We start from the raw sequence: 20,914 nt of genomic DNA, 5'->3' as shown, positions 1-20,914 counted from the left end.
TGAGGTAAATGTCCCTTTGTAAAAGCTTATTGATGTTAAGTGGTTAAATAGAATTGCCGCCTAGCCTCGGGGGAAATGAACGGATTCAGGATTCTGCAGGCAGTTACGGAGAAGTAACACCCACCGAAGTCCATCAGGATCCCCAAGAACCTTGAGGGGGTGATATGAGATGGCCCGGCTCTAGGACAGTGATTCAGCTTCCTGCTGCATTCCCAGGTGGCAGAACTTTAAACTGAACTCGGGAGTTTTCCCTTCTGTCTCAGGACAAAGCAAGTTGTTGTTGTCAAACCCAGTGTAAGGGAAGAGAAAGGGGGTGGAGGGAGAGGTGTGGCCAAGGGGAAGGCCCCGCCCAAGGGAGAATTTGGCTCTGCCTACTCCCAGAAGGTGCCTCACTATCCCCCACAACACCTCCTACTGTGGAACTAGTCAAGACCTTATCCCTCAAATAATTTTTTTTTACAATCAATTCCCATTCACTGGCAATGCTCAGGAGAGAATTAAAAACACGCCACCTAGTGTTAAGATCATGGGAGGCTCCATCCAGCCATGGATCTCTTGTTTCCTGAAAGCGCTCCCGTACAAAAACAAACAAATGCTACTCCTTAGCAGGTCCCAGGATGGGTTTTCCATTTTAGCCTTCCTTTTCCTTTTTAACCCACTCAAGTGTCAGACCAAACAGAGCTCGCTCCCCTTTCCCATATCACATTTCTCCGAGCTTTTCAAGCTCTCTACCCACTCCATAGCGCCCATCTCCCGTCCCTTACAGGAGACCAGCCACGCAACCCGACTGCGCACACTCCTTCAATCCCTCCCAACCCCGACCACACCGCCTCTCCATCCCTCCCCTTCCGGGCCCGGCGCGTGCTAGAACAAAATTCTTTTGGCTCTTCTTTTCGGTCCTTTCCGGGAGCGCGCACGCTCCACTTTCCGCCGACCTTAGATTGTTTTTTTGCCGCTGGGCGAGGGAGTAGAATTGGGGGAGGAGCGAGGAGAAGGAGGCGGGGCGCCGGCCGTTTCTCGAGCCACGATTGGCCACTTGGCCGACGACACGTCCGGAGTAGAAAAACTCTGAGTGCGCGCAACTCACCGGGGCTGGGGGAGGTGCCGGGCGGAGCGCAGGTAAAGGGATAGCCGTCGGGGCTGGGCGGCTGTGGTGGGGCCAGGGGGAGGAGGCTGGATTCTGGCCTCTTGCCGACCCGCCGAGAACCATTCGTTGGAGGATTAGAAGTGGGGAGTTGAGGCACCCGCTGCCACGTCCTCCGGCACTTAGTCCATGCTGCTTGTTCTCATTTGCCGCCGGGCTTTGGGGATGATTGGGAGGGAGGAGAGGGATGGGATCGGGGAGGTGTGGGGGTCCTCCCTCGTGTGGCGATCTGTATGAAGAGATTAGAGATTTTGTAGCCTTCCCCTCTTCTCTCCCCGCTTTGCACCCTGTTGAGTGGCATTTGGCGGCGGGGAGCCAGCTCAGAGTTTTAAAAGTTGGGGTTCTTTAGGCTGACGCTTAATAAAACAGGCCCTTGAGGGATTCGAGCTTCGGGGCTAATTCTTCCACTGACAATGCTGTGTGTTCTCGAGCAAATGATTTAACCCCTCTCCGTGCTACATTTCTCTCATTTGTTACATTTGAGAACTATCAGGAAGCCCTCTCGTCCAACTTGTGAAGGTTAAGGAGGTGACCTCAAGGACGTGGAGCTGCTTGGATGAATGGGGCCATGTAAATAGGAGTAATATTTTGAACATCATTGTCCTAGGGTTCTTCGTCTAGAAAGCAGTGATACCCAGCTCTGTTGGTGAATTACCTTCTGGTCTCTAAATCAACTAAGCTAAACTGAAAGACATAGTGTTACAACATTGCAGTGATGACAATGTGGTGCAACTTTATAGCCAACTCTTTTTGTGAAAATATGCCTAAAGCACTTTTTTGGGGTAGTGGTGGTGGTGGTGTTTAAACTACACGGGATAAGAAGGCTAGCTATTTTTTGAAGCAAGATCATGGATTGAGATTCTGAAGTCACAGGCCAATCTTTCTAATCACCTTTATTGTGGCTTGGGAATCTAGTTTAGTTATATAATTGGACACTATACGATTGGGCTCTAAAATAATGCTGGATTTTTTTCTTGTTACCCTCTTGTGTCCTCACCAGTTTTTAGGATGACATTTTGTGTATCAAAAAAATAATAAAAGTATAATTAGGAAATTTAATGTATAATGATGACCATTATATTTAGGATTATAGGTGATCAAGGGCTTCATGCTGTTCTCTAGGAAAAGGTAGAGGGGTTTGGTTTAGATAATTTTACCTTCAGAGGGATTTGTAATTAGTTGAATGGCTTACTCAAAAAGTAGTCGTTAATGGTTTGGTATCAACTCAGAAGGAGCTCTCCAGTGGATGGATGGAGTGATTGGTCCTGTGCTGTTTAACATTTTTACCAATGACTTGAATGAATCATTTTGTGAGCATTAGGCTCACTCTCAGTTGAGAGACTGGATAAGTGATTTGGCCTCGGATCAGATGTCTGCTAAGTGTCTGAGGTTGATTTTGAGCCCAAATCTTCCTGACTCCAGGCCCAGGACTTCATATAGTCTGCTACTTGCCTCTAGAAGGGAACAGAGTTTTTCCCTTTGGTCCCCTAGGGTAAACTAGGTGTTTTTTGGTTTGGTGTTAGGAAAAATTTCCTGTCGATTAGAACTATCCAAAAGTCAAATGGTTTTCCTTGACAGGTAATCTTCCTCACTAAAATTGTCAGGTAAAGGGTGAATGAGCATTAAATGATTTTGTCAAGAAAGGATTCTTGTTTGAATATAGGATTGGATTAGGTAATCTCTGAGGTCTTTTATAACTATGGGATTTTATGTTGCTATAACCTCATTTTAGTTGAAATCCCTAATTATAGAATTGGGGAAAGTGAGGTTATAGCATTATAGATTTTGAGTTGGAAGGAACCTTAGAAGTCTTCTCTAAATGCTTCATTTTACAGATTAGGGAACTGAGGCCCAGGAGAGGTTACTTGCCCAATGTTGCACAGGTAGTAAGTGGCAAAGTCAGGATTTGAAACCAGGATCTCTAGCTCCAAATCTAGTATTCTCTATGCTGTTTCACACTGTATTCCAAATGACCCATGAGATTTTGGGTTTTATATTAATTATAGTTTTTAGTGGGATTAACAACTGGATTTGTTGTTGTTTGTCCTTTGTTCTCAAAGAGGACCAGGGACATCAGGAGGAGGATGTCTTGACTTGCAAGTGAGTTGGATTTAAGTGGGGCAGGGCTCTGCAAAGTCATCAGCCTTACTCCCTCCTCCAGAGTCATTTGGAGTCCAATGGCTAAATAGGACTGACTGGAGATGGCCGGAGATGTGGTGGGAGACTTTGGCTTTTTTAAACTAACGTCTTTCAAAGGTCTCAGTTTGTCTGAGGCAACACCCACTCAGTGATTAAAGTGATTGAGAAATGAGGCAAAAGAATCACTATTTGAGGAGAAGACTCTCAGGACCAGGAACTACAACAATTGCTATTTCCACTCATTCTGAGCCATCAGAACCCAAACACTAACCAAGTGAGGCTTGGGCTGGCACATATTATTGGCCAATCAGTGAGAGCCAGAGTGATTTCCTTTTAAAGGCATAGTCTAGTAGTTCCATTTGAATTCCAATGGGGATCAAAATATGGTTTTTCAGAGCTATATTTCAAGAAATCATCAATGAAAACTACATGAGACAAAAGAATTAATTGTCCCAGTTTTGGGGGAAAAAAGAATATATAAGTAGAAAAGAAAAAAGAAAAAAAAATCTAGCCCCCAAACTCCAAGATATTTTGCGAAGTATAAGCAACCAAAATTCATATTCCTTTGAATAAAGTACCACATAATTGGATTTAGCAATTTTCCAAATAGCTTCATCATTATCATCTATGAAGTAAACTTTACATTTATTTGTTGTTCCAGTCTATCTGCATAACGGGAAATAACTAGTCTATGGATGTAGGGAGTTACCTGCTTAAGAATTATTTTCCGTTACAATTGCACAACTGATAACTGGGTCAATTACAAAATGTTATCAAACCTCTACTGGTTGGATTCTCACTGCTGCAAGACAATTAAATTTTTTTTTATTCATTCCTAGTCCATTTACATGGGCTGCTAGATGTCTCAGTGGATAGAGTGCCAGGGCCACGGTCAGGAAGATTCATCTTATTGAGTTCAAATCTGGCCTCAGACACTTAGTAGCTGTGAAGTTCTGGGCAAGTCACTTTACGCTGTTTACCTCAGTTCCTCATCTGTAAAATAAGCTGGAACGGGAGTGGCAAACCACGCCAGTATCTTTGCCAAGAAACCTCCAAATGGGGTCCCAAAGAGTTGTACGTGACTGAAAAATGACTGAAAAATTGATTTACTCTCTCATTCCCCACAGAAGCAATTCCAAACCTTCTCTTCCCTCCTCAAGCCTCCTCAATACGTCACAATGATCCTCACTTTCAGCTGAGGAACTTGCCTCTTTCTTTACTGAAAAAAAAAATCTCAAAGCCCCTTGACATCATCTCCTAATCTTTCCTCCTTTTCTGTAGTCATTGGCAGAAATGTGTTCCTTCTCTTTGCCAATAAGATCTCCTGTACATGAACCTTTCCCCTCCTGTCTTCTCTGTTGAATTATATCCTCAAACTTTCCTCTTTTCTCTTGAATCTTTAACCTCTCCCTATTTAGGTTAATTCCCAAATGACTTCAAACTTCCCCAAATCTCCCCCATCTTAAAAAAAATATTGTATCCTTCCAACCCTCCAAACTGTTGTCTTATATCCGTCCTTCCTTTCTCAGCAAACTCCTTGAAAAAGTTGATAACACTTTCTGTCTTTGCTTTCTCATTCACTTTTACCTTTCCTTCCTTTTATCTATTTATTGCAATCCACCCTCTCTGGTTAAAGTTTATTTTGCTTATGGCTAATCCACCCTTGAATCTACTTTCTCTCTTATTGCCCCCTCCCTACTGTTTTCATATTGAGTGAAATAAATTTCTTCATTCAACTCTGTGTGTGTACGTATGTATGTGTATTCTTTTCTCCTTTGACCAATTCAGATGAAAGTAAGATTCAAGTGTCACATGTTCTCCCTTCCCCTTCTTCCTTATTTTATATAGTTATCCCTTTCACATTTCAACTTTCTCCATCACAGTTTTGATAAATCACAGGTTGGCATAAGAAATTAAATGGGAATTTTTTGGGAGATTTGTGGAAGCTGCAAACAAAATGTGAAGACCAGGAGAGGACACAGAGCCTATGACCAAATACTTAACCCAAATTTTGTAATAAGGTACTGTAAAGACCCCATAAAAAAGAAGAAAACAAATTCAGATTTCTTTTCTGGTACAAAGGGAGGGCCAAAACATTTTACTCATATTTTCCTGATTGTGGGGCACTGTGCCACTAACCCCAGGGATGTGGAAGGGATAACTGTATAGTCTTCTACTTGTGTACCCCGATTATATGAGGTAAAATTCTCTCTTCCTCTCCCTCGTAGTGTATTCCTTTTCCTCTGCCTTAACTTTTTTCTTTTTCTTTTAAGATCATCGAAACTTTAAAACAAAAACGATAGTGACAACAACAGCCCTCCACACTCTGTCTTATTTGACTCTGTCTATGATCCTCTTGGCAGCTAGGTGGCTCAGTGGATAGAGTGCTGGCCATGGAGTCAGACTCATCTTTCTGAGTTCAAATCTGGCTGTGTGACCCTGGGCAAGTTACTTAACCCTGTTTGCCTCAGTTCCTCGTCTTTAAAATTAGCTGGAGAAGGCATGGCAAAGCGTTCCAGTATCTTTGCCAAGAAAACCCCGAATGGGGTCATGAAGAGTTGGACATGACTGAACAACATCATCCTGTTATTAGAGATCTGAAGGATACTTATATCTTTTTTCTCTGTTAGAATGTAAGGGACATATATCCTTTCCCTGAATTAAGATGTAAATACTTCATCCTTGTTTGTTTCCTTATGATTACTTACTTGTATTTATCTTATGCTGCTTTTAACTCTTGTGTTTGTATTTTAGTTTCTGCTTAACTCAGATCTTTTTATCAGGAATGTTTGGAAATTGTTATTTCATTAAGGGTCCATTTCCCTTCCTTTAGGATTATACTCAATTTTGTTGGGTAAATTATTCTTGGTCTTAAGTCTATATGTTTTTGCCTTTTGGCATCTTCTGTTCCTACTGCTTTACTTCTTTAGGGTGGTGGCTGATAAATCTTGTTTGATACTTACAGTGTCTTCTTGGTACTTTTGCTCTTTTTCAGGTTGCTTGAACAATTATTTCTTTTACCTCTGGATTTTGTCTGTAATGTTCTTGGGAACATTTTATTTCCTCTTTGTCCTCTGGTTCTAAGAAATCTAGGCAGTTTTCTGTCATGATTTCTTGCAATAACATTAAGATTTGTGTGTATATATGTATGTGTGTATGTCTCTGTGTGTGCGCGCGCGTGCACGATACTTTTTCTAGTGATTCTTACATTTCTACATTAGTTGTTTTTGATATGAGAATACCTTACATTTTCTTACATTTTTTTTAGTCTTTTGACTTTGCTTTAACATAACCTTGTTGCCTCATGGAGTCATTAACCTCTGTTTGGTCCATTCTGATGTTCAAAGAGTCTGTTGCTTGGGTTACGCTTTATCCTTCTTGTGTTCAGCTGTTAATTCTCCTAACCAAGTCTTTCTTCTATAGATCTCATTTCTTTTCCAATTTTGCCCTCCAGCTTTCTCATTTACAGTATAATTTCTTCCAGGAATCCTAGTTAAACTTTTGCCCGCACTGTTTTCCTTTGTGCTTTACCCCACATGTTTTGGAGACATTCTCTTCAGGGTTTGTGTTCTGGGCATCTCTGTCTCCATAATAGTTTTTCGTGGGAGGAATTTTTGGTTGCTGTTGTTGATTCATATTTCAAGCCTTACTTCCAGAATTTGGATTTTTTGCTAGTATCAAACCCTGCACACTTTTGGAGGGAATGTCTGGGACTCAGTTGGTTCTGTTCTCTATTTTCTTGTGTCCTGCTGCTGCTTTTTCTCAGTATATGTCTTCCTTAAGGATCTTGGAGGCAGCTCTGGCTGGGGACTTGCCATGTTTCAGTGGGCCACAGTCTGATCTGGGTAAAATCTGATAGTTACCCTACTCGTTGGAGTTTTGCGAGCTCTTGACCCAGGTTGGGGTCTAGGCAAGAAAACTGTAGATTTACCCTCTGGTTAGGGCTCCAGTTGATTACTATTGGAACAATCACCATCAGATAACTGGAAGGCAGGCTCTTCTTTGGTCCTGACTCCCTGCCCTGATTATTCTTGAGGATTCCTGTCAGTGGCATAGTGCATAGAGTACTGAATGGGAGTCAAGAAGATCTAAGTTCAAATGTGGCCTCAGAAACTTACTAGTTGTGTGACCCTGTAAAATGAGGATAATAATATTGACTACCTCTTAGGATTGTTGTGAAAATTAAATGAGATAATATTTGTAAAGTGCTTTGCAATCCTTAAAGCTCTGTATAAATGCTATAATATTAAAAACAATATATAATATAACAATATAATTATTATTATCCTTTTGCAGGCTTGAGACTGGGATGGGGGCTGGATCTTGGGTTAGAGTCACATAACTGCCCTGTGATTCTCTTCCTGTTTCTTGCCTAGTACATAGCCTTAGGCCTGTGACCAAGCCCTCTGTTCCTAAGCACATGTCCTCTCTTCAGACCACATTGATTCTGAGACCCAGTTCTGGGATATGAGCAACAAAACTGCCAGTTGGCACCTGTTCCTGCACCCTATGTAGCTTCAGCCATCTCTTATCTGGGACCTCTTCTTGCCATAGGGTGCAGACCCAAGCCTCAGTTCAGAGCCCTTGGAAGGCTCAGTGAGGTGTCCTGGCTAAATCCTATCCCCACTGTCTGAAGACCTCTATCTTCCTTTGCTGAGCTGGGCTGGAAAAATAGCTTACTGTGATTTGTACTTGGATTTCCCACTCAATACTTGGGTCTGGTGCATTGTCTAGGTCTTTGTGGAGTAGTTATTGGGAGAAGCTGGGCTGAACAACTTCTTACTCCACCATCTTGGCTTGCTTCTTCCTTACTTCATTCCTTAGTCTTTTGTAGTGTTTGGCTTCTTTACTCAACTGAAATGGTATTTATATAAACTTTGTGGTGTCTCAGTGGGTTAACTAAGAAATATGGTAGGCATTTTGTAGCTAGTTTGAATGGAATTTCTCTGATCGTTTCTTCCTTGTTTGTTTTTGTTAGTACTGGAAATATTTATTATTTTTTGTTGATTTGTTTTTTGATATCCTGCTATCTTTCCAATGCTATTTAATCTCAATTAATTTCTTCTTTACTCTATGTTTACTAAATATGTTGTCTTGTCATCTGCAAATAGGGATCATTTTCCTTTATTCTTCTATTTCAGAGCTCAGTTAAATAGTGGAATACTTAATCCCTCACCTGACCCCTACCTCATCCATCCTTTTGCATTATTGATTTCAATTTGCAATACCCCTTTGTATGAAATATTGTTTTTATCTCACTCTTTTTCTTACTCTTTATGAATTTAAGTATCCTTCAGAATTTATTCTAAGGAATGATAATTTTTTTTATTTTTTGGCAAATTTTTGAAATTTTAAACTTAAATACAAAATAAGAAAAGAAAAAAAGAAACAAACTTAAATTCAAAATAAAAAAAGGAAAAAAAATTGCCATGTGCACAGCAGAACATAAGAGAGGATTCAAAATATAAGACAATAGATTTCCATTTCAAGAAAGCCTACATAATAAATAATACACATTGCGTTTAGAGCTGTCCATCTTTTCTTTATTTCCTTGTAGGTTTTATTTTGTTCTCTGCTGCACTTTTTACTTTGTTTTTTTTTCCTTTTCCCCCTCCTTCTGCCCCAAGAAGTCTACAATTAAGCACCCATATATATATATGTATATATATATATGTGTGCATATATATATATACATATACACATACACATATATACACACACATTATATATATGAACGAATATATGTATATTCATACAATATATGTATAATATATACATATTCGTATATACACATAAACATATATAGATATACATACATACACATACATAGATATCTATAATCATATACATACATATGCATATACATTCTTATGCATCTATGTAAGAGTGTACTATACTTGTTTGTACTTTGTTTCTTTGAAAGTGGATGACATCTTCCTTCGTAAGTCCAAATCTTTTCTTATTTTTTTAAATCCAGGAGCGCTAATTCTCGATGTAGACAGCAGGTGCAGTAGGATGTGATCTGAAATACTAGTGGGGGGGGGGGCAGGGGAAGGGCACCCTCAAATTATTTCTCTGTATTTCCCTTCCTTCTCATCTCTTTTGGTGTCATGCTAGCCTCTTTTTGAACCAGTGAACCCCTATTTTACCCTCTTTGAGATATGCTTTCCTGGATACCCACCCTTATTTTCCCCCTGGTAGAATTTGGTACTGGGATACTTGACTGGGTCTTGTAGAAGCTGATTTCCAGAAGTTAAGAATTTCCCATTCCTGCCCTGTAATCAGGACTCACCTTGAATCCTCTGTGGAGTTGTTTCATGCTGCTCTGTTTCTGCTGGTTATACCCAAATCCCACTTTTCCCTTTGTGATCTATTCTTAATCTTCCACCACTTCAGAGATGGGGAGAAACTGAAAGCCTTTCATCAACCTTCCTCTTAAAACCTGGGCCCTGTGCCATTCTCCTCTATTCCTTTTTTTAAAGATTAATTTATTTTTACTTTTATTTTTTAGTTTTCAACATTCAGTTCCATGAGCTTTTGAGTTTTAAATTTTCTCTGCCTGCCTCCCTTCTCTCCTCCCCAAGACAGTGTGCAATCTAATAGAGGCTCTTCATATATATGCATATTAAACATTTTCACATTAGTGATGTTGTAAAGAAGAATTAGAACCAATGGGATGAACGATGAGAAAGAAGAAACAAAACAAAACAAAAAAAGAGAGAACAAATAGTATACTTCAATCTGTATTCAGACTCTGTAGTTCTTTCTCTTTTCTCAGGATGTGGATAGCATTTTCTATCATGAGCCTTTTGGAGTTGATCCTTGCTTTGCTGAGAAGAGCTAAGTCAATCAAAGTTAGTCATCCATCACACAATTGGCTGTAACCATGTGAAATGTTCTCCTGGTTCCTTCTATTCTTATCCACGAGATAGCATTCCTCTGTATTATCTCACTATTTATCATAATGGTTTAACAATAAAGTGATGGCATTTTAAATGCTAAGTTAATTAAATGAAATGTTAATTCACTTCCTTTGCCTAAATCTTGAGTTTTCCCTTTATATCATTGATTCTTCAATTCATTATACCTTTAGATTCTCTTGTGTCATTGATTCCTCATGTCTCCTTGTCTTTCAGTTGTCTGAATATTTTATAGACAATCAGTTGACAAATATAGATGATGCCCCACCTCCATAGCTATGCCCTTTTAAGCTTTAGTCTTTTGAAAGTAAAGGATTCATTTTTAGTATTTCACTACTATCTTACAGGATTTAAAGTTCTAGTGTTTGATTCATTTAATTGTTAAATATGCTCTCAACCCCAGGTTCTTTTGAAGGAATGATTACTTCACTTTGAGTGAATGTTTTTTTTTTCTTTGCTATTTAGGCTGGGTTTGGCAGCATGTATTATTTTGGGTACTGGCTGTTGCTCTTTGTTCTTTGGAATATCCTCTTCAGAACTTTAATCTTTTTATCCCTAGTTCCTAACAGCACAGAGTGACACTGCTGTCCTGATGAGTTAGTTCTCTTTTCAACTTAAAGTTTGTTCCTCATTGCCTTTGTTTCTTCTGTGTTTTAGTTCTTATAGTTCATTGTATCATTGTGCTTTAATTTTTTTCTTTTAAAATTTTTATCTTGTTTTTATTGATAAAATTTGTTTCAACGCAGTGACAAACATCAGTTTGTCATGCTCTCTGAATGCAATTAACCAAAATTATACCAGAGAGTAACAACAACTGATGGTTTATCAGTGTTTGTTGAGAGAAGATTGTGCTAACCATAGCAAGGTAGCACCATTGGCTTGGCTATTGTGTATAACCTGAGTTTTATTGGTATTGAGTATTGTCTTCTTTAATTAACAGAAATCTTAATTCTTTCCCTTCCAGCCCTATCATATTGGAAAAAAAAGAGAAAAACAAATTAACTAAAACAATTTGGGGCCAGGTTGTAAAGAGCTTTATAGGCCAAAACAGAGGTGTTTATATTTGATCCTTTAGTCAATAAAGAGCTATCAGTTTATTGATGACATAGTCAGAGGACTGAGGAGAATGTCGTTGGAGACTTTGGGAAGACTTGGGAAAGAAGCCAAATTCTGGGGGGCTGGAAAGTTGAGTGGGAGGGAGAAAATGATGGGGTTTAGACTGTGGGAAGCCCCTTGAACCTCACCCTGAATCTTTCCGCTTGATCTGGCTTTTCATGCCCAAATAGCCTAGCCTACCCTTCCATCCTCTGGCTACCTCTGGATTGCCTTCCGGCTGTTTCCCAGACCTCATCCCGGTCCCATCAAGCTCCTCCTTAGACTCTTCCTCAAGACCCTCCCTAAACCCCTCCTGCCATCACCCCAGGACCACCCTAGATCCCACCTACAGTCTTTGTGTATATAAGCTTCATCTTGCCTCCCTGAAGGTGCTCATATTCAATCTAGCTCAGATTGAATCTGTCCGGCTTGTGAAAACAAGCATCACAAAAGGTGAGATTTCTTAAGACAACCCAATATGGCAAATCCTTAATAAGCTTTCTCTTTTTCCTTGGCTGAGAAGGCTTGAGTTGAATTCTTTTGGCAGGACCCGGTGCGTTGGTATTTTGGGGTTTCAAGCACCTCTAAAAACATATGGTTTCATACCATCATCATTTTTCTTTAACCTCATCCAAAGGAGATAACTTTTTCCAGGATATTGGCTATATAATGGAAGAGAAATATAGGAAGATATTGAAGGGATGGTAGAGTCATGTGAAGGATTAAATTTTTTTTTTTAAAAGCATAGAGAAGAGCCAGAATGTTTCAAGTCACTAGAGAAGGAGCTAGTATGAAAAGAAAGGCTGAAAATTAGTTTGGGATAGAAAGAGGGCAATCAAAAGGGCCAGCTCCTGAATGAAGGGTATGGGAACACAGACACAAGTAGAAGGGTTGACTTTACCAAGGGGTCACCTCATCTTTTGAGACTAAAGCAAAGGAGAAGAATCTGGGGAATGATACTGAAAATTCTAAAAAAACTATTTAATGCTACTTCTGAGCATTTGTTTTCAAGATCAAGCATGGTGTTTTCAAGATCATGGAAGATGATAGGAGAGTGTGATAGGATTGGAGATAGGGAAATATTTCTGTGATTTTTGAAGGGAAAAAGAATCTTGGAACTATATGTCATTGAGCTTCATTTCGATTCCTGGCTAGATTCTATAATGTCTTATTAAAGGTATATATAGTGAACATTTAGAAAAGGAAACTGTGGTTACAAAGAATGAACATAGGTTTGTGAAGAATAGCTCATCCTAGACTGACCTCATTTACTTCTTTGATGGAGTTACTAGTCTGGGAAAGCAGTATAGTATAGAAGATTTAAAGGCTGCCCTTGGATTCCGGGAAGCCTTTATTCAAGTCTTGTGCTTTGTGACCACTGCTAAGTCAGTTTACCTCTCAATACCCTAGGCAACTCTTGTAAGATTGTAAATGAATTGCTGAATTATATTGCTGGAAGGAGTTTTCACTGGGAGGGGTCCTAGCATTGATGAAATAGGTCCTGATTTCCCTCTTCCTCCTTCCCCTCAACAAGCAAACAGATCATATATCTGGGGAGTGTTGTAGATAAAGTTTAACTGGCTTCTAATAAAGAATTTGGTTAAGTCTCTTATTCTGTTGTGAAAAAAATGGAGAGATGTTGGTTAGACAGTAATATAATCAGGTGTTGATTATCCTGACCTGGAGACAGGTGTTTCATAGTCAACTTGGAGAGAATGCTGTTTCCAATGGAGCTATACTAGGTCTGGTACTTTTTTTTTTTTTTAACATTTTAACATTTAACATTAAAAAAATTTTAACATTAAAAAAAATCAGATTCTTGAATAGAAGCACAAATGGTATCCTTGTCGGACTTATACTGACAAAAGCAGTGAGGGGATAGCTAATAACCCTGAATGCTAGAGTCATAATTCAACATATATTATTTGGCAATTTAGTTTTGAAGTCCCTGTTTCTTGGTGAATTAAGCTTTCTCTTTATTTTTTTTAATCTATGCATTTGCATCATACTTCTAGTATGTGAAGGCAGTTTTCTATAAGTCTGCCGTATGATAGTTTTTTTAAGTTGTGTTTTTCTTCATAATCCTTATATTATCTCTTAATGTCTATCATTATGGTTCAAGTAGACTCCATTCAGCTGAGAAAATGTATTGATCTATTAATAATTTACATCTTATATGCTTAGATTATTGTTAAGGTTTCTATTTTCATTATATAGGATTAATTTTTATTAACATGTAAACTGATTGCTGAATTGATAATCCATGTGCTTAGCCGTTCATCTTATACAAGATTGGTTTGTGTCATGCTGAACTAAGCATGTAATTTCCTTTGAATTTTCTCTCCTGAGGAAAATTGCACAATTATTTTGTGGGGTTTGACTCTTTGGGCTTGCTATGAGGTGACCCTAGGAATCTTGGACCCCAACAAATTTGGGGATATCATATACTCAACAGCTCATACAAATTGAGTGTTTCCTTGTTTTAGCAAGCTGTCTCATTCTAATGGAAAGTTTTTGGTTATGACAGTGATTTGTAGATGGTGTGTGTGTGTGTGTGTGTGTGTTATATGTACACAAGTTACGTGCATGAATTGAAAAATAGTTTTTTTTGATGCTGGAGAATTCAAAATAGTTTTATTTTGCAGGAAATAACATCCTATCAAGTGAGTCTTGAAAAGATCTTTAGTAACAGTATATTAAGGTAAGATGGCATCTTTTGTCTTTAAAAAGAACATGTTGTATAACAGGATTTAAAAATTATAGAAGGAACTTGTTTTCTTGAATGTCATTTGAATGGTACTTTTTTTCCCTTTTTTTTTTTGTTAAGTATTTCAATTGCATGTTTCTGCATTAACTTCCATGGATATTTAGATCCAGTGGTCCATGTGTATTATAATCCAAAAGTATTTAGAATCCTTCTGTATTGTGTAGTTTCTCCAAAGTAGTTTTTGAGTACTAATTGCGTTTCTGCCTCCCCCTCCTGTAAATCTTGAAACTAATTAGTAATGTAATATCTTTTGAAGTATTAGGGCAAGGAATATGAATTACTTTAGAAGTTTAACAGAAATTTATGCAGTGACTATAATTTATGTTTAACCGATTACCAGCCTGGATGCTGCATATTTTATATGTTATAAGTTATTAGTTTTCAAAGTAATACATTTTATTCAATGGCATGAGCTGGCACAGTGGGTAAGATTATTTTAATTCATTTTGATAAGTGAGAGGCTGCTACACGGGCTTATTCATAAAAACTCAGTGTCATTGATTCTTTGTGATTCTTCACTTGTAAGAGGCCCTAGGCTCAATATTGCATTGTCTTTGCCATGTGTTGTGTAAAAATTGATTAATTTGTATCGCACATTTCTGAAATGTATAGTAGTCCTTATTTATTTTCCATGTAAAGGGCTTTCTCTCATAGTTAATTTAAATTAAATTTTATGCAAAAGCACTCATTTTGATTGCTGTTAAATCACTTTGTTGTCAAATATAGTATATGAAAAAAATCTTATTATTAATAAATGGATTGGTTTACAAAACTGTATCTGATCTTGAACACTCATCTTCAAAAGTATAGTCTCCATCTTTTTCTAAGATTGTAAATCATTTCATCTAGATTTTTTCTTTTTTCTTTTTTTCTGCTTTCTACTTGTTGCTTCTTACCATTTGAACATGTGAAATTCATTAATGTGCAGTGGCTTTCTTCACTTTTTTTTGTGTGTCATACACTCCTTTGGCAGTCAGGTGAATTCTCTTGATAGCTTGTCAGAATAATGTTTCTAAATGCATAAAATTACAGACATGTACAGGATTACAAGGGAAACCAATTTTAATATTTTAATGATGGAGCAAAATACTGAAAAAAAATAACAAAATTGTTGGTCCTTCATTAAAATCTGCTGCATTTCAACAGTCTCTAAAAGCAAGACTAATTCATTTTGTTCCTGAGACCATTAAAGATTTTCTTCATAGCATTATGTATTAAATATTACTTGATTTTCTATTTCTTTTCTTTTGAATTTCAAAATGGATATAATTCTGCTTACTTCATAATCTGTAATATATATTGTTATGAGTGAATGTTTATGAAATGTCTTGACATTTTTAGGTGAATAAACAGGAATTAATTTTTTTTCATCACTAAAATCCATCCCTAGAATTTTATTCTGCTGCCTCAGTGTAGCATGCAGATAACCCTAAGTTCTTAAAGGCTATGCCTTGGAGTATAAGCTTTGGCAGATGAAAAGGCTTCGATACAGCCTGGTGTTAGAGGACCAACATATATAAACACAGAACCATCACCAGTAGGTTGGCCATGGAAACCCAGGAAGAAAGAAATAGAATGACCTTCAGTTTTATACAGTTCCTTTCCTCTTGCACAACTACTGGTAGATTATGGGAAAGGATGCTAAGAAGGACTCCAGTTTAGATGGTTTACAAACTTTAACTGATAGGTTCTTCAATTATGAAATATCTGCGAATTTTACATATGAATGAACTAAGCCATCTCAATATTGATAGTCTCACAATTAACAAAACCAGAAGACAAAAGAAGTTCAATGGAAGGATGGCATATTGATTCTTCTGAGACACAAAGCAGGTAGCAGAATTGATTGAAGTAAGGGCTTAATGGCAATATAGCATATCATTTTATGGGACATTTAGGTGTCTCACCTTGCACTACTCATGATGATCAATAAAAGAGAGATCACTTGGAAGATAATTGCATTCTTCTTGTTAACATCTCTTACAGAAGATGAAGAGATACAGAAATTCTGCATAATCAAAATATGCTTTGATACCTGATGATTTCATTGCAAAAATGGACATAGGGAAAGATGGGAAAATAAGGGATAGGGATGCAATCATGTGATTTCCTGAGTGATTAAATTCCCTCTACCAATATAGCATTTTTTTTTTTTGCAAGTTAGAGAGTGGGAATTTCAGAGTTCATGAACATAGAAGTTGTGCTTTTGTGGGTGATAGCAAGATCAAGAGTATGATCATTTTTATTTGTGGCTGCTCTGGGAGGTTAGGATATTAGAGGGAGTGTCAGTATGCATATTGAAGTCCCCTGGTATGAAGGCAGGAGTTGGGGAGGAGAAACATATTGTGAGCCAGGAACTAACCTTGTGTCCTTGAGGTCAGTAGACAATTGCTACTAGGATTTTGATTGGGTGATAGATGTAGATTGAGTGACCCTCAAAGGAGGAGAGGTTACTGAGAGAGGATCTGGAAGTGGCATGGGGGAGCAAGGAGTATTCCAACTTCTCCACACAACCACTTTGTTTGGGGGAATGGCTGAAAGTACTGCCATTTTGGAAAGGACAGGGAGGCTGTGTCATCAGAAGAAGAACAGGTCTCATTGAGATCCAAAAGAATGAAGGAATGAAAGGAAAAGATTTAAAATGAAAGCAGATTTGTAGTCTAAGGAGTAAGTGTTCTACTGAACACAGTGGAAGCATTGGGTAGCTTTAAAGTGGGATGTTTGGGGCAGGGGAGTTAAGTTGTTGGAAATGGGATAGCAAATGTATTAAGATGGCTATCTATAGCAACAAGTCAAGAAAAAGAAATTGAGGAAATAAGTATAGGCAAAGAGGAAACAAAATTAGTACTTTTGTTGATTTCATCATGGTTGACTTAGAGAACCCTAAAGAAGTTAATTAAAAATTAATTGAAATAATAACTTTAACAAAGTTGCAGTATATAAAAGCAAACTATAGAAATTCTGAGCATTTCTGCCTTTTTACTAGTGCTCTCCCATCCCTAGAAACCTTTTTTTACTTCTTCCTGCCTTCTGTGGTTTCCTGTGAGACTCAGCTCAAATTCCTTCTTCTGCAAGAAGCTTTTCCAGGTCCCCCCACTACTAGTGCTTCCCTTTGAAATTACCTCCCATTTACACCGTATTTATCTTTTATGTGGGTGATTATTTGCATGTTGTCTTGTCCATTAGAACGTGAACTTCTTGAGGTCATGTACCATGTTTTTATCTTTCTTTGTATCCAGTATTTAGAATTGCCTTTGGCACATAACAGGTGCCTAATAAATGCTTATTGACTGACCAAGTTATTTAAGTAAGAAATAGAGATCTTAATATAATTTTATAAAGTGAATTTGACCAATCCCTAAAAATATTTTTTTAAAAAAATTGTTCATCTAGGTCAGTGAAAAAAAAAAAGACAGGCATTGATGCAGATGGGCAAGTTTTCTGTAACTATCTTAGAGAATTACCTGAGCACATTGATAAGTTAAGTGACTTACTAAGCGTTGTACAGTCAGAGGGAAAACTTGAGCCCTTTATCTCTTAGGCTTAACTTTTAGCCATTTTGTCCCATTGCCTTTCATTAAAGGAATTACCAAAGAATAAACACTTGATCCAGTTGGATTTACAAAAAAATTCTATAAAACATTTAAAGAGAATCAGTACCTATACTACACAAATTATTCCTAATGATTAATAAAGTATTCTCCCAAATTTCTTTTATTATAAAATATGGTTTAACCTGGGCGAGAGAACATAGACACAAACTTTTAGAAATAAAATCCCAGCAAAAGGAATATGGGAACAGATCCAATAAATTATTCATTCTGACCAAATTGGCACCTAAGTACAGAAATGGTTCAGTTTGAAGAAAACAATTAACATGATTCTATTGCAATGCCAAATAATTTGAGCAATGTGGACATTTATTTGGCTTGGTTATGCATATTTGCTACAAGGGTTTTCTTTTTCAATTGAGGAATGTGGGGTGTTAGTGATAGGGTTCCTCTCACCTCTCTGTTGTCCTGAATCCCGTCTCTCCCCCCCCCCCCACCCCCCCAGCCATCCACCAGGAGAAGAAAACAGCAAAATAGGAGGAAGGACAGAAGTAATCACAGATAAACAGGAAAGCTTTGAAAGTTATATGTGTGTGTATACAAATACTTATTTTATTTGGTGTTTAGTTTCTGAATTTTTTAAAAAATAATCATTTTAGAAGCTAGTTAAATAGCTATGATTCTGCTAGCCTGAATTGTTGCTATAGAACTATGCCCCAAAAGTTACTAAACACTGTGTACTGTATGACTCAGTGGCACTATTACTAATGCTATCTTAAAGAGAGCAAAGAAAATGACCCATGTATACAAGTCAAATCAACATGCATTTATTAAGTGTCCATTACTAGGGGCAGCTAGGTAGCATAGTGGTTAGAGGGCTGTCTTTGCTGGGAGTCAGGAAGACTGTTTTCAATTCTGGCTCCAGTCTCAAGCTTGAGCAGATCGCTTAACCTCCACTTGCCTCAGTTTCTCAACTATAAAAATGGGGATAATAATAGCACCTACATCACAGGGTTGTTATTAGGCTCAAATGAGATATTTTTAAAGCTCTTCGTACATTGCCTGTATAAATGGCTGTTCCCTTCCCTTTCCCCCCACTTCAGTTCCAGGCATTGTACTAAGACCTGGAAATACAAAGAAAGGCAAAAAATAGTCTGCTTTTCAAGGAGAGATGAGGAAGGCAACATGCAAACAACTATATACAGAAAAGGCAAACAAAGGATAAATTGAAGATAACCAACTGTAGGAATGCACTAGCCTTCAGGAGAAATGGGAAAAGCTTCTTGTAGAAGGTGGGATTTTGGCCTGGAAATTGAAGGAAGCCATGAAACCAGGAGACAGATGAGGAGGGAGAGAATGTTTATAATAGCTCTTTTTGTAGTAGTTAAGAATTGGAATCTAAGGGGGTGTACATAAATTGGGGGAGTGGTGTTCATTAAAATAATAAGTATAAAAAGCAATAAATAAAATAATAAAATAAAATGAGGTTAGACTCAGTATGTCTAAGGTCAATTCTAGCTTTAAAATAGATGTCCTTTGGCAGGTAAGTGTCTTGATGAAGAGAGTGCTGGGCATGGAGTCAGGAAAATAGGTTCAAATCTGGTTTCAGATACTACCTAGATGTGTGACCCTGGACATGTCATTTAACCTCTACTTGGCTCAGTTTTGTCAACTGTAAAATGGGGATAACAACAGCACCTACCTCTCAGGGTTGTTGTGAGGATCCTATGAGATAATATTTGTAAAACACTTAGCCCAGTGCCTAGCCCATAGTAGGCACTTGTTTCTTTTCCTTCCTGCCTCTGAACAGTGATACCAATCCCTTTTCTTATGTGATAGCCCTTCAGATACTTGAAGACACCTGTTACATCATTTTTAAGTTTTCTCTTTTGAATGAAATCCTGAGGGAGGGTATCCCAAGCAATAGTTGCAGCTCATATAAAGGCACAGAGATGACAGATAGAATATCTTGTAGAAAGAACAACAAATAGGCTACTTTTCCTGAAGCATAAAGTGTGTGAGGTAGAATAATATGAAATAAACCTGCAGGGATAGGCTGGAGCTCGATTATGAAGATGATTACACGCCAAACAGAGTAGTTGTATTTTATCGTAAAGGCTTTACGGAGCACTCGGAATCCCTGGAACAGGGAAATGACGTGGTCATATATGTGCTTTTGGAATATCAATTTGGTGACTATGGAGAGGATGGATCAGAATGGAGAGAAGCTGGAAGCAGGGAAATCAGTCAGGCAATTATTGTAATGATCCAGGCAAGAGGTGATGATGGACTGAACTGGGATGGTAGCTGTATGAGTGGAGTTTTGGAGGCAGAGTTGATTAAGACCTGGCAGCTGATTGGATATGGAGAGTGAGGAACAGTGAAGGGTTGAGAATGATGCTGAGGTGACAAACCTGGCAGACTGTGGGGATGGTGGTATCCTTGACATGAATGTGGACATTAAGAGGGAGGTGTGTGGGTCTTTGACATATTGAATTTGAGATACCTCTGGGGGCTCAATGTGAATGTGTCCAGCAGAGAGTTGGTGGTAAGGAATTGAGCTCAGGAGGGGATTTCATTAGTGTGGAGTGGAGTTGAGGAAATGAGGGAGGTAAGGGAATTTGAGAGGTGGTGAGGGAAAGGTGCTGAAAACCTTGTTTTGAGTCAAATTTTGAAGGAGAGCAAGAACACTAGTAGTGGTGGGGAATAGAACTTCCAGGGCATTCTGTGTGATGATGTGTCCAGAGGTAGGATAAAGTAGCACCAAGCCAGAAAGGAGATGTTTTTCTGTCATCTGGCATTTTTATTCTTTTTCAAATAGAGTGTTTATAAAGAGACACTAATACACACATAATTTACAAGTGGCTATTTTTTCTTGTCTTTTGCTAAAGGTAAATTTATGTGTATTTTGTGTCATTATTCAAAAATGTTCTGACTGAAAAGTCACTAACTTTACAAAGTTTATTGAAATATAATTTTTAAAGGAATCAACGTTTGTTGTCATCATTTAAGCTTAACATATGTGATTTATATAAATCCAGATTAAAAATCAACACATCATTAAATATCTTCACAGTTTACAATGTAGATGATCAGTGGGAGCAAAGTCAACAAACTGTTTTAAATGGACCTACATTCTTGGCTCTATCTCTAGAGCTGTTTATTTAAGCACAGTATCTTTAAATCTAAAGTTTTATATTGGCACCTGCCTGTATGTTACAAAGGAGGATCTTTCACCACACCTAAATCCTTCTGCAGTGGCTTCTGTTTATTTCACCTTATTCCTTAAAGAAGCAGT

The 20,914-nt window shown here is 38.1% G+C and overlaps 1 protein-coding gene across 1 annotated transcript in view; it reads left to right on the top strand.

Annotated features, from left to right (window-relative positions):
* The first annotated feature begins 1,071 nt into the window (after positions 1–1,071).
* The window catches only part of MIPOL1 (mirror-image polydactyly 1), a 508,657-nt gene continuing 488,814 nt past the window's right edge, over positions 1,072–20,914 (top strand). The window contains exons 1-2 of the mRNA XM_036752890.1: positions 1,072–1,119; positions 13,944–13,999. The gene's annotated coding sequence lies outside the window, so the exon portion shown is untranslated. The remainder of the gene's footprint in view (positions 1,120–13,943; positions 14,000–20,914) is intronic.

Source organism: Trichosurus vulpecula, chromosome 3 (assembly GCF_011100635.1).
Source record: "Trichosurus vulpecula isolate mTriVul1 chromosome 3, mTriVul1.pri, whole genome shotgun sequence".
NCBI classification, from domain to species: domain Eukaryota; kingdom Metazoa; phylum Chordata; class Mammalia; order Diprotodontia; family Phalangeridae; genus Trichosurus; species Trichosurus vulpecula.
The sequence above is the reverse complement of the archived record's forward strand: the minus strand, read 5'-3'. Positions and strand labels throughout refer to the sequence as shown.